Source organism: Nymphalis io, chromosome 12 (genome assembly GCF_905147045.1).
Source record: "Nymphalis io chromosome 12, ilAglIoxx1.1, whole genome shotgun sequence".
Classification (NCBI taxonomy): Eukaryota; Metazoa; Arthropoda; class Insecta; order Lepidoptera; family Nymphalidae; genus Nymphalis; species Nymphalis io.
Window position 1 is genome coordinate 1,654,247 of NC_065899.1, and position 24,360 is coordinate 1,678,606.

A 24,360-nucleotide genomic window follows, 5' to 3' on the forward strand; every position below is an offset into this window, starting at 1 on the left:
AGATAAAAAGAAATTTTCATAAATGTTCTGTATATGTTTGTTTTTATATAAAACAAATATATTTATATCCAATAAATATTAAGGTTGAATTCTAGTAGATATGTCTGAACAAAGTCAAACGACAATAAGATTAATGCACTTTTTATCCAGATTTCGTGATATATAGTTTATAATTATCGGTCAAAGCCGAGATGGCCTAGTGGTAAGAACGCGTGAATCTTAACCGATGATCGTGGGTTCAAACCCGGGCAAGCACCACTGAATTTTCATGTGCTTAATTTGTGTTTATAATTCATCTCGTGCTTAACGGTGAAGGAAAACATCGTGAGGAAACCTGCATGTGTCTAATTTCATTGAAATTCTGCCACATGTGTATTCTACCAACACGCATTGGAGCAGCGTGGTGGAATAAGCTCCAAACCTTCTCCTCAAAAGGGAGAGGAGGCCTTAGCCCAGCAGTGGGACATTAACAGGCTGTTACTGTGTACTGTATCGGTCAATAAAATGAAACGAGTGGTGGACGGTCGCGTTCACACGACGGTGGCTGATTAGCGCCAGAAAAGGGGAAATGCACGTAACTTTATTCACTATAATGTATTTATTAGGTCCTACCACGCGACCATTACGGTTTGTCCACACTGATAGCGTTCATTGGTTTTTTGTTAAACAAATTCTTTTGACGGATTTGTATATATATATAAGACGTAAAAACATTGTATCATTTAAATATATATAATATTTTTTTCAATTACGTCTTACAAAGAAACACTATATAATATCATTTATTTGATTATGGCATTATATCTTACCCCTAAGCTATAGTTTTTATTTAAATTAAATATATATATATATATATATTGTATTTGCTTCAAACGTAACTTTTCAAGTCAACATTCTATAAAGCTTATTATATTAATTCTTTACATAGAACAAAGCGGGTTATTTTTTTATGAACGATTTTTTTTTATTTGTAATTATACAACACTACAATTTCGTAGAAACTTATAAATAAATATAAAAAATATTTATTTATTTAACAGATTTTTAACAATATAATGACTTCACTTATTTCTTTATATTTTATTAAAATAACAACCCATGGAAACGTATCTTATCTATATAAGTATGTATTTACAAAAGAAAAAATAGTATATGTAGTATATCAGTTGTCTGGTTTCCATAGCACAAGCTTTGTACAAGCTTAATTTGGCATCAGATGGCCGTGTTGTGAATAATGTCCCAGGATATTATTATTATTATATAGTAAAAAAAGAGTTTTTATTTCGTACCCGCTAACAACGTCACCATACAATATAATTCATCCGTTTCAAGCGATTTTATATGTATCGCCCAACCATTGCATAATTTAATTTACCCTGATTTATGTCTTTTTTCGTTTACCATCACACACGGTGCATGCGATATACGCTCTTGATATACATATAATAGAGTTCATATTTCAATGAAACGTATGATTGATGTATTGAATGGTTCTCATTGTTTGTGAATTAAATGTTCTCGTTGATTGTTCTTATAGCGGTGTGAATTACTGTCAGGTCATTCACCTGTTTGTGTTGAAATGTTTCAACGCGATGCTCGCTTTACACGTAGTTTTATTAGTTAATTTATAAAGGTCATTAAACTTAGAAGGAGGTAAAATAAGGGGCAAACCCCTTGTACTGGTATAGATATCATTTTATGTAACGAAAGTTTTACTTTTTTTTTAAATGTATTCATATAATTATAATCGCAACCAGGGAAACGAAACTAGGATATTGAGCATTTCGATATATTCCTTCAGATATTGATTAAATTAATCTTTGACTAACTCATGATAGTAACAGACTGTTAATGTCCCACTGCTGAGCTAAGGCCTTCTCTCCCTTTTGAGGAGAAGGTTTGGAGCTTATTCCACCACGCTGCTCCAATACGAGTTGGTAGAATACACATGTGGCAGAAGTTCAATGAAATTAGACACATGCAGGTTTCCTCACGATGTTTTCCTTCACCGTCAAGCACGAGATGAATTATAAACACAAATTAAGCAGGGGGGGTCCTGGTCTCCTCGGTAAGTCGTAAATACGTAAAAAAATGTAGATACGACATGGGATGAATTCGACTTTGACCAAATAAAAAAAACTCATGATAATATTTCACAATTAATTCTTCGATAAGACTAATGATCGGTCGATCGATGATCGCAATACTTGTTTTAAGGTATTACTAATGTTCCTAATTACCCCACTAAAGCGTGAAGATTGAACTATGTGTGGTTACTAAAATAGCATCAGGATCGAACCTGCGACTGTTACTGTGACATCGCTAAACAGCCCATTAACTATTGCGCTATTGACGCTTAATATTTCATATTACAATACTCAAACTCATAATACAATTTAACCCATTAAAAGACAATTAGACATGGGTAGGTACCTCAATGATTATTTATTCTACCGCCAAACAGCAAAATATTATATTATTAAGTTCTGGTTTAAAGTGTGAATGATTATAAATTTCATGCACAAGGAATGCCGCAATTGCTGGCAACGCGTTAACAGTATATGGAGTGATTAATACCTCTTACATTTTTAATGTCCATGGGTGGTGGACCACTTAACGTTAAGTGCATCCTCATTTGAAGGAAAATCTTACTTTTATTTCAAACCACTGTCGAACTTTCAAACCACAATTAAAAAAATCAACCACCACGGTGATATGAGCCACCTGATGGTAAGTTGTCACCAACGCCCATAGACATTGCCATTGTAAGAAATGTTAACCACCGCTTACAGCGGTAATGCGCCACCAATTTTGGGAACTAAGATGTTATGTCCCTTGTGCCTGTAATTACACTGGCTCACTCACACTTTAAACCGGTACAAACAATACCAAATACTGCTGTTTTGCGGGAGAATATCTGATGAGTGGGTGGTACCTACCCAGACAAGCTTGCACAAAGCCCTACCACCAGTACTTGAGTGTATATGGAGGATTTCTGGTAAAGTTACAAGTATGTATATGTTTCAATTGACATAAACCACATTCAAGTTATGTGACGTTGACATATGTTTCACTGATCAGGGCGCTTAGATAAATAAATTCGATTCGACTTGAGGCCATTTTTATCGTATCCCTATATCTCTAGTTACCTGGTCCTTACCTTCCTATATCTGGTCAAATAGGTACTTGTGTCATTTCTATACATTTTGATGTTTTCTACATACGAAATCGTATGTATGTGCCCGCAGACCACATCGTTTGAGATGTACAAGAAAACTTCGCGAAGACTTAAAAAATGTAAACAAATAAAGCATTCCAGGAATCAGCGTAGAAGTACAAGTATCTTATTAATTCCAGTACCACGGTGTTCAAGAAAAAGACGAGTAATTCTTAATTAACCAACCAATTTGGTTCGCAGACAGTTCGTTACAGAAACAAAAAAAAAATGTTAAAAAGAAATTGAGAATTCTAAAAATGATTAGCGCATTTCAGATTTATCTCTCAAGGCCGTCGGAGCAATTTGTTAAAACAAATTTAGTTCCTCGTCCGAGTTATCTTAATTAATGTTCAGCATCCAAGGGATTTCCGGTCACCCGTCAGACCGTTACGAAACGATTATAAAAAATAAAATTCAATACGATTATTTCTCACATTTTCGTTTAAGTAACTATGTGACATACGTTTACGTAAAAATGATCAATGTTTTCTGCATATTCGTATTAAGATCTTGGCACGATACTCCGCGTCTAATTCGCAAGGTGTAATTTTCAACTGCCAAAATTTCAAGACTAATAATATAAATATCAATCAAAAAATATGTTTAAATACACATATAGGCCACTCCAAAAGTTGTCTCAAAAGTTTTTCCAAATTCGGAGTAAATTGAGCTTTTGCGTATTTTCATCGCTTGATTTTCAAGTCAAAAAACCTTTATTCAATATAGAAACGGTTCAATTGCTTATTGAATTCCGAAAATACAGTACCAGTTTTACGATAAATACCACTAACCCGAGAAAAACGGGCGAAAGAAATTCAGCAGATTTTTACGTTTCCATTTAATTATATTTCGAAGGAAGTTTAAGAAAATTATATTTTTATCTGAAAAGGTCTCACGGGATTCATTTATTTCGGAATCATCGTATTCTTCTAAAATTATTGATTATGTAATATCCTGGTTCACAAACATGTTTTGTTAATTTTCCAATTGATTATTTTTTAACGTTTCTTAAATGCTGTTGGAAATCCTTGAATTAAAATTGGTTCAAAAGCCTCAATGCCTCTTTTAATAAAAAAATTGTAATCAATAAGACAAACACAAGTCGATCTAAATTTAATTCGGTGTAACAGGCGTCACAATGTTTTTCTTCACATCTCTTTAGGGATTTCCCTTTAAATCTAAGATAGGATGTTCGTCGCTCACCCGCGTGTATTGTTACCCGATCGTATACTGAGATAACAATAAATTATATTTCAACGTAAACTGAACGTTGCTTTGCTCTCGTAGATTTTGAACGTTAAGAAAATCGACATTATATATTTTTCTTTTATTAGATCATCAAAAAATTACACAGAAATACATGAAATTACAGACTTGACAAAATAAAGACAAAAAGTGGTACTTCAATTACAGGTGATGCATGAACAATAAGGCAATATACACATTATAGCACAAAAAAAAAACAAATATAAGACAAATCGAATTTCAAATTAAATTGTTTATAGCTTATAAGGCATATCTAGAGATTATTTTTATCTATAGGTATTTCTCAGAAGCCACTAGAAACTTAGAATTGTCTGCGTCTAATTTGACATCCCATCGGATTATAAGAGTGACAGAAAATGTAATAAATAAGAATTGTTATCGTTGGGTAATAATTATAATTAGAAAAGACTGAAGAATATATATAGTAAAAAAAATGTGGAAAATTTATGGCGATACGAAGTAATGAATAATGGTAGTAAATTGTTGTTCTAAGTATCGATAATCACTAATTCTTTTAATAACGCTCAACTCGCCACGCTTGAACAGATTTAGAAATTCAACTGACCTTTATATCACCCTCGTGTCTGTAACACGTGGTACCGCTTTATGTAATCGAGCTATATCAATTACATTTATTATGTTCACGTTTTAACTACGATCATGTCATTTTTTAATATTTTCCCTGACGTTTGGACAGATAGACACCTGCCGTGGTCACGTGCTGGCTTCAAACTCAGCGCTAATCGTATCGGATCTATCTACATCGAATAAAACGTTAAAAATGGTGAAATATGATTTGGACCTTATTGTAACTTTCCGCTAGATGACATTGTAGTATAAAAAGTGGATAATATAAACCGTAAAACTGTACTTTTTGTACTGTATTCAAAAATATTTTGGCTTATTTCCATTGCATGACAATCTTAAAGAGATTAGATGAAATTTGAAACAAGATAATGTTTAGTACTTCAACTGTCGTGTTTCTCGCATAATATATAATATATTTTTGTGAATGCTTAAATTTCCTAACCCCGTGACATTCCAGACATATCGAAGCGGGCGCCCTGTAGCCCGTGCTCGTGGCCTATTTTCGTAGCTTTGATCATTTCACGAATACTCTATTTCGGACAGACCTTCCCTTGTGCGATTTCACGGTGTCACTGTACCGTATTATAGGCCAATTAGTTTTTTTTCATTGATTTAACTAGAATTATATATTGAACTAAAATAATGTAATATTAATATTAAAAAAAATAGGGTCTATTTATTGGCGATAAGGCTTGGTGCAAGTCTGCCTGGGTCACTTATTCTACCGCTAAATACTAATAATTCGTATTGTTGAGTTCAGGTCAATGGGATAAATGAGCAGTAACATTACAGGCAGGAGGTATACAACACCGTAGTTCCCAAGACTGGTAGCGCATTGGTGATGCAAGGAATGGATAATATTTCGTGGGATATTCGCAGGCTGTTACTTTATTATTATTATTATAAAGAAGACAATAATAATAGTGTAGTCAATCACAGCTGGACAAAGGGCTCTACCAAATTGCGAAAAAAATATCCCGTTATATTATAATGGCAGTATATCAAGGACAGCGGACAATCTCTAACATTGGTAATCTACGCCGGACATATTTTAGTGCATAATTGTAATACGCCTCAAAAAAGCTCAGACTCAGAACTAAGGGACTTACGTTATTTTACGAGAGAAGTTTCGTAATGCTAAACTTCTTTATTTCGAACTGCTTTAGAACTCAATACCTTTTCAGGAGATCAGTTATATACAACAGATAAAAGCATTATAAATTAAAATACAACTATCTACGTTTTATTACTAAGGAGTCCCAGACATCGTAGATCAATTTAATCTATTCGAAAATATAATCATAGTCCAGATCGCCTCTTTTGTGTCGGTAATACCATATTTATGGTCTCCAAAGGTCACCATTCACAGGATTACGGTCTTTACTGCATTTTAAGCGGATAGCCGCTTAAGGTTATATATGGGAGAGGATGTTTGTAATGTAGTGTGGATATTTTAATTTTATGGTAATGTGAATGTTTAAATTCAGTTAACTGCAATTAAATGTCAGCTTATTATATAATATAATCACGATTAGCGTGTAACAGTGAATATAAACCCTGAAGAGATACATATCACAGCTGTCGTGAACGAGTTTTAATATCGGCAATATCTCGAGCTCACTTCCTCAATTTTGATCTTTTATGATCTTTATGATAATTGTAATTTATCATAGAATCTGCTTTTGTTTTGGTATACATACGATATTCACTTTCATCGCTAACCACGATATTGAAATAGACTTTAACCCACGATTTTCTATTAAATACACCTGTTCTATCACTGGAGCCATCGTGGCTCCTATTTTATATAGATTCCGTCCGCATGTGAAGTGAGAGTGGGAGGTGTTTATGTAAAAGACACAAATGTGCAACCTGTACCCCTGACAACATGTATGCAAAATTTCATGATGGTCAGTTGAGTAGTTTGGAAATGAAAGCATAGAAAACAAACAATGTCACTCTCGGATTTATAATATTAGTAAGGTTGATTAAAATTTAATTAGACATAAAATAATTAACAATCTTATCTTAGTCTTAATTACCAACCTCTGAAGTACGTATGTTCCTTACCAAAATCTTTGCTAATATTATAAGGTTGAAGTGCTTATTTATTTGAACGTGCTAATCTCATTACTCATCAGTCTTATTTGAAAAAAAAAATGTCGATAGAACATTTATTGAAAATGTTTTTAAATCTATATTATAAGACGGTATTTAACCAGAACAGCTAGCAATAATAATTAAACTTATAAACGTTTCTTAGTGATTGTGTTTCTTAGTGATTCTTAGAGTTGAACACTGATTTCGCTCTTTCAGTCATTAGTGATTTGACAGTCGAAAGAAAAAGACACAGCATTGTTTAACTAATCACCTGCTAAACTTTAATGAGTAAGTGGCTTTTTCTTTCATTTTTTGTAAGATGATCTTTATATAAGAAGTTTCTTAGGTTTATTTCTTAAATTTTATTATTTTCTGTTACTTATTGTCAGTTATATAAGGTTTCCTATAATTGAAGAAGAAATAAAACTCCTTAATATGTTAGTGTACGCTTGTAATATGTATTCTTTGTTCGAGATCCTGATAAAATAAATAAAAATTAAAAAAACAATTATTTTATAATCACTTTATAAGTACTGATTGTAACAACAAAATCACAATTGTTCCTATCAAAAGCCTTTAAAAAGCAATCCTGACTGCGAGAAACCAATTTAGATGCTAATATAAGAACGCTGGCTGCGAGTGGTCGTTACGCACTTCGCTGGCTGTACGTGACTTCGATTCCCGGCCGAAACACTTGTTATGTTTCGAGTGTTCTCGAACGCTAGATGTTTGTTGCAGAAGTTTGGTATTGAACTGTGCTCTATACTTGGTAACATTTATGATTGTATTGTACCTAACAACAGGGTGAAATGCGGTAGATAATATTACTACAAACCATTTTACATTTTTACTTATACTGTACGGGTTTATGTAAATGATAGCTTGGAGTTAGTATTCGTTGACGTTCATACAGACAAAATATAGAATATAATTGTATATGATTATTGCGTGTGCATGCATTTGTAAAAATGAGTAAAACTGATTTTCTTGTTGTTTAGTGTTGGTCGAATCCACATTACGAGCACTTACTACCAACGGTAAAAAAGTGCATTTAGTAAAAAAGTATATTTTAACTTGACTTGGCTATTGAAACCGTATTGTAATTAAAAAGGATATGAGGTTTTTTTTATAGTTATTTTTAAATTTTTAACTCGTCCAAAGTATTAAGTAATTTAAAAATGATATTAAGGTTTTTTATTGTTATTTTTTCAATTTAAAATTCGTCACAGACTATAAAAAGAAACAGCTTATTAAATATTGTTTTGAAACTGATCGTTTTTGTTTTAATATTATTTATATATAATTTTTTTACATACATTAGATACATATATAATAACCGCGAAAAATTATTTATGGTTAAAATTTATTTACCATAAATATAATATATATTTATGCCTTGTTTTCACTGCTTTAGTATTTGAACGAGTAACAATACATTTAGTTCTTATTTGGATACAAAATCGGAAACGGTAGAGGGATTTTTATATCATTACTTTTATATGTACTGAAGTACATATAAAATTAATTAAAAGTTTTATATGTACTTTAAAGTTTAAATTATCTCCAGTTGTTTAATAGTAATAGACGATAATACGGTAATTCCCTCAAATTTGAAGCCGGTTCAATAGTAAATCAACGCAAACTATACTTATTAATAAGCGACTATTACTAAGTTAGGATAGCATGACACATTTTTTTATAGAGTAGGAAGGCGGTTGAGATATGCTCAAAATATGCCACCTGATAGTAAGTGGTCACCAAAGCCCATAGACATTGGCATTGTAAGAAATGTTAACCATCGCTTACATCACCAATGCGCCACCAACCTTGGGAACAAAGATGTTATGTCCCTTGTGCCTGCTATTGCTGCTGTTATACCAAGTACTGCTGGTTTTCGGTAGAATATCTGATGAGTGGGTGGTACCTACCCAGACAAGTTTGCACAAAGCAGTATTACACTATTATAGATACACACTATTATAGATCTTGTAATGTGAGTGAATCGGCGAACTAAATTCAATTTCACAATAATGTTATTAGATCTCTGGTAAAAGGCCCTTAAAGAGCCAGGTCATGTAATTCCGAGTGGTTTATCTCAATAGTAGTCTAGGTATTCGTGCTCAGTTCCTGCACTAGCATTTGTTTCAATAAAACGTATAACACGCCACAGCTGGTCGCGAGAGACATTATTCTATATGCTTTGTGGAGACTGTAGATTCAATTGAGTTTTATAACTTGGAAATTTATATTACACCTTTGATAAGTATAAAATATCAGTGGATAATAGTTTGATAGCGTTATATACGTACTGTCATTGTGTTTATTGATAATATTTCAATTGAGATTTTAATTATGGTCCATTAGATAAATTAGATCTACTGAACGTCTTAGGTACAGATTAATCAATCAGCCAGTCAAGCGTCAGTAGCGCAATGGTTTACAATGGTTTCCGGTCGCTTAGCGATGTTAAAGTTGCAGGTTCGATCCAGACCCCTTGGGATAATGTCGTCCCCACTCCTCATGCCGCTCGTCGCAACTCATGTACGCTTAATTGGAGGAGTAAATTAGAATGTTACTAATTTCTTTAAAACGGTCATTGCTAAGTTATTTTTTAGAAGAAAAAAAAATTATATGGTAAAGTTGTATATATAATTCAAATTAAAGCAAGTGTGAGATAATTATATTCATATAATGGTAATATTTATAATTAAAAGAAATGTTAAACTACCGTTTCGAAATGTAGATTCTAACAAATGGCATATATCTGTATAACGGTCCACAGGTGATCTTCTAGCGTACGTAACACACCTCTGGGGTGAAGCTATCGACAAGCATGGAGAATCGTTGGCTGTATGCCTCGATATCTCCAAGGCTTTCGACAGGGTCTGGCACAGAAGTCTTCTCTCCAAGCTACCGGCATATGGTCTGCCTGCTCAGCTATGCACCTGGATTGCCAGCTTCCTACACAAGCATAGCCTTCGTGTTTTAGTTGATGGTTGCGCTTCACAATTCTATGTAGTGAATGCTGGGGTCCCCCAGGGATCTGTGCTATCTCCCACACTCTTTCTTTTGCATATCAATGATATGCTCTCCCTTGGGAACATACATTGCTATGCAGATGATAGTACAGTGCATGGTGGATACTACGGACGCGCAGTGGCTGGGCGGGCGGAAACTGAGGAGAGGCGGGAGAATCTTGTCATTGAACTCGATAGGACGTTAGAGCTCATCGCCAAATGGGGTTCTGATATTCTTGTTGAGTTTAATGCCAAGAAAACACAGGTATGCGCTCTCACAGCGAAAAAGTCACCATTTTACCCTCATCCCTCCCTCTGTGGCATACCGCTGATGATACAAAGCAAAATCGCCATGCTGGGGATAGACGTTCGCTGCGACCTTAGTCCAAGGGATTACATCGAGGCTATTATAAAAACAGCTTCACGGAAACTCGGAGTTCTGAACAAGGTGCGGCGTTTTTTCACGCCACAACAACTGTGCCTGTTATACAAAACACAGGTACGGTCTTGCGTTGAATATTGCTCGCACCTTTGGGATGGCTCCGCTAAGTACCTACTGGAGGCCTTGGACCGGTTGCAGCGACGTGCAGTACGCATTATAGGCGACGTAAAGGTCACAATCACCCTTGAACCTTTACAATTGCGTCGCGAGATAGCAGCACTGAGCGCTTTCTATCGACTGTATCACGGCGAGTGCTCTGAGGAATTATTCTCTCTAATTCCTGCTTCCCCCTTCCTTGTTAAGTCCACGCGAGCTGGTTCTCGATGTCACCGCCTAACTGTGACATCAATTCCATCGCGCACAAAGAAATTTGGCAACTCCTTTCTTTGTCGCACTACCAAAAAATGAAATTCCTTACCAGCTCACGTATTCCCCTCCTCTTACAACCCGGGTTCCTTCAAACGAGGCGTGAAGAGGCATTTTGCGGGCCGGCAAGGCGGTGACGGCTAGTGCAGAACATTCTTCCCGACTGTACTGGCCGTCGTTGCGTTTGGACTCTACTACCACTTACCATCAGGTGGAGTAGAGTCATTTGCCATCCCGGATATATAAAAAAAAATCTAATATTGAGCACTTTTCCATAAAAATTCATTGGCAAACCTATAGTTAAATAATAATAATAATATCCTGCGACATTTTTCACACACGGCCATCTGATCCCAAATTAAGCTTGTACAAAGCTTGTGCTATGGAAACCAGACAACTGATATACTACATGTACTACTTTTCTTTTGTAAATACATACTTATATAGATAATTTCACCCAGACTCAGGACAAACAGACATGTTCATGCACACAAATGTCTGTCCTGGGTGGGAATCGAACCCACAACCTTCGGCGTGCAAGGCAAATATTTACCAACCACGCCAACCGGCTCGTCATACTATTTACTCAAAATCGTTTCTTTTTTAAATGCATTGGTAGCTATTGCTCATATACCTACTAGTCATCGGTTGGTCTGAGAGAATGACGATCGATCATCAGGTCTTAGCCATATTCCCTTACCCGAATCTATCAGGTTATCCAGATTTCTACGGCTATCAAGGGATAATGTCACCGAAGTATAAAATAATTATTAACTCTTTTACAACACAAGTTCCTAAAAAATCCAATAATAGAAAACACTTTGCGAAATTGCATCAAAAATACTTAACAATTCCAATTCCTTTAACCGTTGTCTTATTATGATTGACACATGTACAGGGGACCTCGACATCAAGTTAGAGTATTTTCATATCTATGTACATTCGAATATGAGTGATATTTGAATGAAACTATTATTCAGAAGGCTCAAATATAGGATTCAACAAAATTACGTGCAAATATCAAACGTAATAGGAAATGGCATTTATAAACCATTACTATATAGACACGTGAATTTTTCTCTGTACTTTTCATTTTTATCGAAATCGACTTTTTTGAATATGCCTCATCGTTACGGAACATCTCTCTTGATATAATATATATTTATATATTACGATTACGCTTTATATGAAGGGACTGCCTAGTTGGACTAGTGGCTAGCTAATGGCCGCAGATCCCGAGGTTTTGGATTCTAACACCACGTCCGATGAAAATATTTTTCTGTCTAAAAATTCTCAGTAACAGTCCGGAGTCTCGAAGTTGGTAGTGTGTGTACTCTCGTGCCTCGTTAAGCACGTAAAGCCGTTGGTCGTACGCCTTAAATATTTCTGGTCGAATTTTCCGTCCGAATTATGAGATTGAGGGAATAGAAAGGGCACCTGTGTTTGCGCACTCACTTATGGAAAGTAATATGTCCTGCGCAGTTAACCAATCTTTCTAGAGATTGGCTGCCGTGGCCGAAATCGGCCAGGAGGACATCATCATTATATGAAGGGAATCAATTTTTAAAATTGCGTTTATTGGTAGTGCCTTTAAAAACAATTTACTAACTGTGCACGTACTCGATTTGTGTTTACGATTCACGTCATTGGGAAAGCGTGAATAATATTTAAATCTTATACACAATAGAAGAGGCCTTTGCGCAGAAAAGCCCTTTATAACATCAAATGAATCTGTAATCAAATCAACTTCGATCAAATGCTGTATAAAAGAAGGAGAAACCATCTAGAAACACTTAGACATTTACAATATTTAATTTTAAAAAACTAAAATAAAATTAAATTAAATTAAATTTACAAAACTAATTATTTCAAAAATTCTTTTATTCTAAGATCTTGTAATAGTCATAATAGAAAATACAACCACATTGATCTGTTTAAAAATAGTTTAAGTAAATTTTATAATCTTGTGAAAAATACTTATTAGTAATTAACCATAACCATATTTAAGTTAAAATTTTACTTTGTCATAAATAGTTATATTTTATGTAACATCAAAATTAGTCCACTTCCCTGTTAAAACAGTAGTGGAAACTTAACTGGCATAAGTGTTAAAATATGATCATTATATTAAGTTGTAATATACGATATGCTGTATGTTTCCCTAATAAATAAATAAATAAATATTATGTAGACTAGTGTTTGCGACCGTAATCGTTACTGATTTGATAAATTTGCACCAAAAAGTTTTTTATCTAAAACTCGTCGATAGAAACCAAAAAAATGAGAAAAAGGCGTGAACTGTCTTTGCCCATTTATATATTATTATTATAACCCTGTGTCCCACTGCTGGAAAAAGGCCTGTCTACTTTCTTTCCACAATTCCCTATTTTCTGCTATTTGTAACCAATATTTTCGAAAAGAGACCAGCTCGTCTCGCCATCTCAGGCTTGGCGATGTTGTTGGCCATTACGGGACACCCGTAGTTTGGTTGGTTGTAGCTTTGTAACATCTGACGTTCGACAAGTTTATCCTGCCCATTTATACAGATGACATTTATATAGATGACAATAAAATTAAGAATGTTATATAAAAACTTTTTTTTATTTACGTAACAAACATTTTCTTAGGAATATTTAAAATAAGAATGTGTTCAAATGAAATATATTTATCTCTATATTGCTTATCTATGTAAACAAAGTCACAGTAAAATTACAAGAAATAACATAATCAAGTGTCTAGTCTAGCAGCGACTGAGCTACCCTGTGTGTACAGAGAATTTTCTAACGGCTAGATTGAATTTGAACTCAGCACGGCGAAATAAAGGCTCGCCCACAGTGAGTCGTACTTTGAAATATATTAAAGTCGTATGTCACTGTTATTGAAATATTTTGTTTGTTACGTTGTTTTATTTATTACATACTATATGTGATTTTGTTTTACTTGATGGTAGGGTTTCATGTTAACCCTTGTGGGTAGTTCGCTCATAATATATTCTATCGCCGAACAGCAATATTTTGTTTGTTTGTGTTTCGGTTTGACGGGTGACATCATGGTTCCGAAGGTTGGTGATGTATTTATGATGACCACTTATCTTTCGCCAGTCTGTCTATTATTGTTATTAAAAAAGTTACAACAATTTATTTAAATTTTAGTTCAAAATTTTTTTTAATTATTTCAAAAAACCTACAAATAATAATAATCATTCAATACTTCAAAACAGTATTTGTATGCAAATCATTTGCGCGGCACATGCTCTTTATTTCGCTTGAAAGTTAACACGGATAGCATTGTGCCTAATATAAGCAGAGCAAGTTCGCGAACAACGATGCTATTCTGTAAGAACACACTTGTGAAATGTTATAAACCGACTTACGTTAATACGCTATTTTGATGCGCGTATCCTTTAAATGTTATAAGCTTTTATAGTCAATATCGCATATCACTTTCTGACATTTTATGATCGTGTTCTGCTACGAATTTCATTCTTACAGATGTTGTCACTAGAAAAATATATATTAATATGGAAATGATATCGATTACATTTTTAGTAAAAACTGTTACATTAATGTGCATAAATCTTTGTATATAGCTATGTTTCCAAAGAGGTATCTTCACTAAGCACAAGCACGAAGGCACAAGGGACATAACATCTTAGATCCCAAGGTTGGTGGCGCATTGGCTATGTAAGCGATGGTTAACATTTCTAACATTGCCAATGTCTAAGGGCGTTGGTGACCTCTTACCGTCAGGTGACCCATATGCTCCTCCGCCTTCCTATTCTATAAAAAAATGTACTGATTTCTTCAAATGACATCAATAAACCGTTTGCATTAAAGCACATTAAATTTTTCAAAAATCATTCCATTTAGACAGTAAAACTCCCAAGGGGCATCATTCGTTCTAGCGATGTTCTAGTGTTCTGAATTCAAAGACTCGCCGTGGGCGGTCTTGTGTGCATCGTGTCTAGACCCTTACCTAGAGTTTTCTAACAATCTAGATTGAATTTAAACTTGAACGTGGCGAAAGGTAAGTCACCGGAGTTACCTCAACTCGAGCAAAGCCTTTTCAGCTGGAAACTTGAAAGTTGAGTTGGCTATTCTCCGTAAATACGTATATTCTATGTATTGTTTACTGCGCTCCGTCTGTCAATTCGCTGAAATGCCGGATTGAGTTGAATTATCAACGTTGCTTTTGACTGAACGAACAAATGAACTTCAATTTTTTTTCGCAATTCATCTTTATCTTAACGTATCTTTTAAAATTAACATCGCTAACTCTATGGATAATTATGATCATCTTTAAATGGAAGTATGTAATGTTAGTAAGTACGTTGTTTTGTTATAATTATTAAAAGAGATGTTGGATAATTAATGCCATGGGTTAAGTAACGTAAGAAACTATATGATTCAAGTAATAAAGCCGCAAATGTAAATACTTCTAAGTTTATTTATTTATTTAGTTATTTGGGAAACAAACAATTATTATAGATCTTTAAAATTGTCTTGTTTAAATAAAGAAACAAAAATGTTTCAAACAATACCCATTTGCCGGCTTACCTTTTTATTATAAATAATAAAAAAATGTATCGGTGACCATATCACGTAATAAATACTTTTAAATATCTCAAAAACTAAAAAGCAAATCTTTTTTACAATCCGCTACCCGTTCTAAATGATATCATATTAAGAAATAAGACGAGCCATATTTCGATCGTGAAACTTCAGGCAGTAAATTCAACGTTCGCGCCATAAAATCTACATTTCAAGCCGACACTGAAAAGAGTTCTAAAGTAAATCGCGCCATCTTGAGACATCAGACGAATAAAAGAAAAAAAACTTAGCTATAAGCCAAGAGTCTTTACGGGCTTTCATATTACGTTGAGTGTTTTTAATTATAAACTCTAAATTATTTTATTGGTGAGTAATTTTCTTTGATATAAAACATAGAATATCGCTGACTAAACCTAACACCAAACCGGGCTTAAACCTGCAAAAGTTAGCTATGATTCATGTATTCTAACCACTGACCCATGACGGATTTCTAAAGTAAATTTAGTATTATTATTCAAACAAATCTCTTGAGGTAACACAAAATTTTCTATATTAAATAGACTGGTGTAAATCATTAATGGTCTTGAAAAATTTAATTTAATTTTCACCACGCCAAGAGGTGCTCCATTTCTGAACGTATTTACCGCATAATTAAGTCTTCCCTACTAAGTGTTTGCGATTCTTTTTTGGGGTAAATGGAAATCGATTCATACTCGTCGCGTTGTATGCTCCCTAATGATTTGTAATGATCCCGATTTTGTACAACTATGCAGAAGACTATCGTTAAATGTCAAAATGTTATATGCAAAATTGATTGTCATAATTATATTATTTTAGAGATATACGTATCAAAATAGCGTACCACAGTATATCGGTTTTTATCATTTCATGAGTAAAGGTTTGCCGTTATTTTCACTGTCTGGGTTTGTTTTTTCTATGATCATCATTAAAGTACTATTTACCATATTCGAGCACATAAAAGCACGAGGTGGTCACTAAGTGTGATCCTTTATATGTATATATGATACATTTGAATACGTCCAAATATTTGACTGCTTACGGAACTTGGCTAGCCTTATTTTGGCGATGAACTTCATGATGATGGTTGCAATGATGTTTGGAAGGAGAATAATTGATGAGTAAACCCCGACGGGTCTGCACGAAGCCCTATCAATGAATGACAATAATTAATACAGTATTCGTATTTCAAACTGAGTTGTGATGAACTTTTTTGTTTTGTTTTTCGTATTAGCAAGTTTTATTCAGATACGCTAGGATATCGGAAGCTCATTTCGTCATAGCCACAAAAATAAGACAAGTCAATTTATTTATTTTTTAAACGTATCAAGAAATATATCTAGTTTTATTTATTATAAATTATTTATCTCAGAAATTATTGTGAAGGTTAAGTTGAAGAATAAGTAATATTATCTTAACTACGCTTATCTTGCTACTTAACCTATTAAGATTATAAAGTATTGTTTACATCAATAAAACTCAATAAAAAAATTGTGGCCGTCAATATAATTTTCTTATTATTATAATAAAATAGCAACGGAGTATATAGTATTCACGAAACACCCACACGCACATAAGGATTAGAAAGCGGCGGGGAAGAAGAGACGTGACTGTATATAAGAGCGTCATATCGTTTGCCGTCGCGGCATACGAGGCGATCATAACCCCGAGGCGTCAGATTTCACATGAAATTTAAACAAAAATACTCACTTCCAAAAGTCGGATATATAAGCTATCGCACTTTTATTCGCAAGAGACTGATCTACTCTGTAAAAAATATTTTTTTCAGCGAACACTTTCTCATCTACAATTTTCCGCCTCGTACCGAACAACTAAAGTCCGACGTCGCTAAGGTCAAAACGACACGCCTTAGTTAATTTAACTTTATAGGAAATTGGTTTCAGTGCCAAGGAGTCAAACAAATTGAAATATTAGGGTTATAGAGGAGAAAAGGGGGCGTTGTTAAAAACGGAAACCGTGGCCGGCAGACGTCTATCTCGCTATTATTAACTTTAATTAACAGAAATGACGTTGGAATTACTTTCTGTAGGTTTTTTTGCTTCTCTAATTATGAAACTTGGTTGAAGTTGAAATTAAATATCCTCCACCACTGTCTGTTAATGTACTATTTTATTTCATTAAATTATTTAATATTATTTAATAGGAATTTAAGTATAGTCAACAATAACGTTTATGATTTAGGCATCGTATTATTAAAACTTTGCTACAGTCTCCTGTATTTAGACAAATCTATATTCATATTTTAAATTGAATGAAGGGTTTTTTATTAAATTGCTTTAAAGTCATAGAACAAATAGCTATCAGTTTATATTTTAGGTCATACAACATGTAACGTGTAACGTGATATTACAGAGAAATGAAAGCGTTTACAGGTCGTAGTAAAAAAGGCAATCGTCTATTCCCATTGATTATGGAAATAAAGTCTCGTGCAAATATTGGCAATAAAATTTAGATTTGTTACAAACGTAACATTGAAATAGCTAAATTAAACGTCATCATATTTATTTAAAAAAAAATGTGTAAATGCCAAGGCACTTACGAGAATTGATGTGTAAATAATAAATCTTACGCTAACGTCATATGACGCTCGAAAACTTACGCTTACTCGTTTGACGTTCGAAGTATCTGTTAGCCCTACAGTGTACCGAGCGCTAAGATGTTTATACATCAAAAATACACTTTTTAAGACGTCCTAATGAACTTCTCAAGATATCTCAACATAAATATTTTTAATATAAAAACGAAAAACACAAAAAATCGCTATATAATAAAACGTTCACGCCGCAGAATCAATACGTCGTTTAAGCGTTGAGTGCTCTCTGTTTATTTTGCTGCGTAAACGTAAACATTTAGACAAATGACACTTCGCACTGAACGTTAATAATAAATAAATTTGCTTGCGCGTGTTTGAGGTTTGATATGAGCAGATTGTTGTACGAGCTTCTGTTTGTTCTTACATATATATTTATTATATGAAAAGGGAGAGGGCTTCAAATAAATGTATGTAATGTTTTAATTTGTACAGCATTAAAGCTTCTAGCATAAGACAATACGTATTATGATTAGTTATCACAATTTTGTAATTGGAATTGAAGTTATGGCTCAGAGACTCCTCTGCATTTGTCGGGTGAAAATCTTACAACCCGCTTTAGAGCCTCATTGTGGAGTAACCTCCAATCGTTTTCCTCAAAAGACATTAAACAGCCTGTTACAACTTTTTACTATGTAATTTAATATGTAATAACTGGCATGATATCTAAAACGCTATTTATTATGTATTTAGCGTTATCAATACAATAAGAATAATAACAAATACTCAAGACTGAGTTAAAGTTAAGCTAAGCACTTATAAATTTTATATTTGCGTAGCACATTTATTATGATTTCGAAAGCCTCTGGCTCTCAGTGAGCTCCTTTTTTCAGCACGTCACGCTTAATAAAACAAATGTGTAAAAATTTACAGTTCAATAAACACAAAATTAAAGGTTTCGTAAAATGTAAATAAAAATAATTTTAGTGTGAAATTAAAAAATATAAACCTGCATCTACTTAAGCTGAACGGTTTCAGTATCCGAGAGCCCCTTAGCCATTTCGGCACGGCGCGTTTACTCGAAACACTAAGGGCTTATCACAAACGCGGGAAACTTCACTCGATTCGTTTAATGTTGAAATTAAATCGGTCCAATTTCGGCTGCGAATTTAACTTTGCGTGTTAACAAAGTTTTATAATTAATGAAGTTGAATGCCATTTTATGTCACTTTTAATCCATTAGATCAAAAGAACGGGGCCTGTGTATTACGGGGGTATGTATAACGGGGTATATTTATTACAAGAACGTGTAATTCACGCATTTCACGTCAATAGTCTTGAAAAGCGGATGAAACTCCGAAGCGGTGCTACTTATATAATAATATTATATACTAAAGTCTTCTTCGAAACATGCTGGATCGTCTGGTATAAAAGTTTTATGCATATTAGCTTAGTAGTATATTTTTCAGTTAGACATTACATGTACAAAGCGAGAGAAACTCCTTCTTTATTTGAATTCGGTTATATAAAAATTCACGTATGCCGTAGGACCGATGGCCGTTGGAGCAGACGAGTCCTAGAGTGGAGACCGCGAATCGGCAAGCGCAGCGTAGGGCCCCCTCCAGCCAGGTGGACCGACGACCTTAAGAAGGTTGCGGGCACCAACTGGATGCGGAAGGCGGAGGACAGGGAGCTTTGGCGCACCTTGGGAGAGGCCTATGTTCAGCAGTGGACAACGATTGGCTGTTGATTGATTGATTGATTGATATAAAAATTTACTACTGATTTTCTTGTCGGTTTTTCTCGTTAAAATCTGCATTCTGGACCAATAACACTTAAAGATTCAAAAGTACTTATAAAATTCAACTTGACTGTGTTTATTTTGTTTTATTATAAAGACATGTAATTTTAAAATATTATTTATTATTATTGTATTAGATTCCAACTAAAATGTCGTTCTTTTAGTGATTTTATGTTATCTATCAACATAATAGTTACACCGCTACGGTGTTGTAGCACAACGTAGCAATGCTACACCTTTATCGCATTTTTGTTACATCAAACTAAAAAATATAAAGTAACTGTTTTATTTTTGATTAAAATTATAATTCTTTACTTAATTACGTTCTAATGCTGTTATACCAATTTAATAATGATATATGCCTAAAAATCTGTTCCATTTGAAATTGCCTATCACAAGAGAATTCCTCGGGGCGTCGATTTACAAATTTATCGTAGGTATATAAATACGAGACAGCTTACGAAACACGTACATATCTATGCGTGGTCAACTCAATCTGTATGCAAAACGACCCACGGGAGATATCATACCCCCTCCACAACCCACCACAATCCCCCTTAGGCCGCAACGCACGTAGGTAAAGCGAATGTGCCATCAGTCATAAGTGAGGGCTTGTGACCACTGCGGATAATTGTCTACGGCTAAATGCGGTCACGTTTTGATATATATTGTTTTTAATGGGATAAACAGTATGTCAACGATAATACGCCATCCAATTGTATGAGTTATATAAGAGTAGTCAAAAACCGCAACCAATATAAAAAAAACCTTAGCTTACAAGATAAAAGCAATTTAGAAAAATAAATTTGCATTTAATCACACGAAAATGTATTGATTGAATTGTAAATGATTAATATTATTATATACAATAACTAGTAAAAACAAGTAAATACTGTTTAACTGATTAATTGTAAAAAACTTGTAAAATAACGATTCCTAAGAATATAAGAGATACTTGAATATATTCAAGTATCAATATACTATTGTATATTTTGATTTAATTGGTTATACACAGCCGAAAAAATTATTGTGAAACTGCTTGGAAATAAAAATACGCAATCACGTCATAAATAACTCAGTTATATAAAGATACAATGGAAGCTCTAAAATTGAAGAAACAAATAGTATATAAAACATATTTATTACCATTTACAAAAATTGTAGTCCAAAAAAAAACTTTTTTTCTTGTTATAGGCAAATGGCTCATCTAATGTTAAGTGGTCATGTAAGAAATATTAACCATTCCTTGCATCCGTAATGCGCCACCGACTTTGGGAACGAAGATGTTTTGTGCCTGTAATGGCTCAATCACCCTTTAAACCGAAACGCAACAATAACTATTGCTGTATAACGGTACAATATCAGATCAGTGGGTGGTACCTACCCAGACTTGGACAAGACCCTACCACTAAAACTGAAACGATAACAAATAAAACAGATATAATAAAAACGATAACAAATATATATGAAACTTATTTCGAAACTACTATTTCACACATCTTTTGTGTATCTGTATTTTATTTCTCGTTTCACCCAAAGCACGAAACGACCACTAAATTTTACATTCAAATTTAACTGGTCACTAACGTGAGATATTCGTTAAATATGCGGTTCATTTGCATTCATTTTAATAGTTTAAACATAAAAATAAGCTAAAGAGTAAATGATAAATTTTTAAGTATATTAGAGTAAGAGAAATTTTTAAACATTTTAATTTGATAAATGTATACAATGTTTTATAAAAATTTATTCAAATTGGATTATCCTTTGTAACAATAGTTCTGAGAGAAAAGAGACCGCTTTAGTTGTCACGCTTTGTAAATGTTTTAATGTTAAAATGTTTAATCAATAAACTGCCCTCTTTATATATTACTAGCTACCCGTTCCGGCTTGACACGGTAGAATTAATGTATCCATAAAACGTAAATAGCGGAAGGCAAAAATGGAAAGAAAAACTCTTGATTTTTTGGGCAGGGCCTTCGCTAGCATACAAAACACATCGTTTCATCATAATTTGTTGAATGGTTGGCTTGATGTAAGGCCGCAGACGCGGAGGTCCTGGGTTCAATTCCCAGATCGGGCCAATAAAAAGTTATTGGGTTTTTCTGTCAGAAAAATTCTCAGTAGCAGCCCGGAGTCTGGAAGTTGGAAGTGTAGACACTCCCATGCCTCCAAAAGCACGTAAAGCCGTTGGTCCAGCGCCTGAACTCTTTCCGGTCTTGTTGGATTGCCGTCCCATCGGATTATGAGAGTTAGGGAATAGAGAGTGCACCTGTATTTGCGCACACACTTGTGCACTATAATATCTATATAAAATCTCCTGCGTAGCTTGTTAATCTCTCTTGAGATTAGCCGCCGTGGCCGAAATCGGTCTGGAGGAAATTATTGTTATTATTACTTACTCTGGTACTATATTGAATAAAGATTTTGATTTCCATATGAATATAGTATAAAATGTCATCCAATCAAATTAAATCCTTACAAATAATTAAATTACACATTCATTTTGAAATTATATAAATTAATACATAAAATAAAATTATTAAATTAAGTTACAATGCAAAAAATATCCGATATGACTCGTTTGCAACTCTACTCGCTTGAGCCCGACTTATAACACTGTACTGAGTGGATTGGATGAAATGTACATGAACACATAATACGAACAAGATCAACATTTTTTTTTAAGATAAACACATCATTCCCAGTAGTTACAAGCTCAATTCTTCTCATTAATACAATCTTTTCTAAGTTTATCTGGATGGACATTTGGACGATATACCTAAAAATTTTCCAAATAATTATCGTCATAATAAGTCCATATAAAACTTTAACTCAAGTATTGATTGGTCTGGAATTAGTCGGGTTGGTACCCATAGACGTCTTCATGTATTATATCCAAACTGGCGACTAAAAATACAAATATTTAATATACCTTTAACTTTTTTCAATAATATTTAAATATTTTCAAAAAACATTCTGCCTTAATAAGCGTCAAGCTTGTGGACTGTGAGAGGTTGAGGAAGCGTTCAAGGGGCTTTTATTATAAGGCTTAATAATTTTGTAATTAATCAAATTGCTCATAATATAATATAAACATATATTCATTAAAATATAATAGAATTCATGCAGATTGATAAAATAGAGAAAAACCAATATTTATTATTGTAATTATAAAGTCTTAGATCACTGTGTGTAATATTTTATCTATGAATATTTATGTCTGGATTATCTTCACACAAGTGCGAACGAAGTCGAGGCACATTGCCTTAATATATGTACATATGTTTTCAAGTAAAGTTGCAACAGTTATAATATTAGCAATTTTCTGCATGCAAGGGAGGTACTACCCCGCAGCCGGTGTATCAATTTGTATGCTAATCATCCCTCAGCTCTCACCCGCGGTCCAGAACAGCCTCACAAACGTACGTCAAAACTTAACAGATTCAACTCGAAATCAACAAACTTAATGAATACAACTACATAATCGTTACAATTGAATTTGCTAAAACCTTTTTAGTATACCAGACACAAACTCAACCAAATTGATCCGAAGATGTTAATGTATAAATGAACGCAATAAACTCAAAAACTATCGAACAGTTTTTCATACGGTTTTCACCAATGGTCGGAGTGATACATAAAAAAGGTTTATAAATATTATTCACGAGAAAATAATTCGTTCGATTCACTGTTATTAATTTATTCAATTCAATTATTAAAAATCATAGCGATGTTAAAGACACATCTCAAATTTATCTCGTCTAACCTAAGCTTAACACAAAGGCATAGTATTGCCTTGAAACGGCATCCCTACTATTTTTACTTTTGAAAATAAAATCCTTTGTTAATTTATTTTTGTCGTTTCTATTTTATAGCTATCGATATAACACGTTTTTTATCCCCCCTACGAACATAATTACCGCTTTAATTCGTAACAAACGCACCCATCAAATCGTAAATCCCATTTGTAGTATCCGTGTCGTAGTCGTTACGTTGTAAGTGGTCGTTATCGTGATCGCCAACTTTTGTTAGAATCTTATTTACGGCTCACACATACTATAACTAGAACGTGATAATAACGAATAAAAAAGTTACGTTAAATTTAATGACCTCTTTCTTGAGAACACTATTAAGCCCAACGTACTCATCCCTTACTATTTAGCATAATATTGATGTTAGCCCTACTTTTTTTATAAATAATCCCCATTACTTTTACGACTACTGGTTGAAATATCTTGTAAGATAGAACAAATTATCCTTTTATTTATTTTTTAATATAACTCTGTATACTGTACTACTTTTGTTATATACATAAAAAAGAATAATTGACGGGCTGAGATATTAACGTATAGTCCAAACTGCTGGGGCTAAGACTAAGAAAAATTGCGGGTTCCTTTTACACAATTGGTTAGCACTAAGAAATCATTTTTGAAAATAAAAC

The 24,360-nt window shown here is 33.7% G+C and overlaps 1 protein-coding gene across 2 annotated transcripts in view; it reads left to right on the plus strand.

The window, feature by feature from the left end:
- LOC126772253 (max dimerization protein 4-like) overlaps positions 1-24,360 on the plus strand; it is a 282,429-nt gene that overhangs the window by 200,274 nt on the left and 57,795 nt on the right. The gene's annotated exons all lie outside the window — the stretch shown is intronic.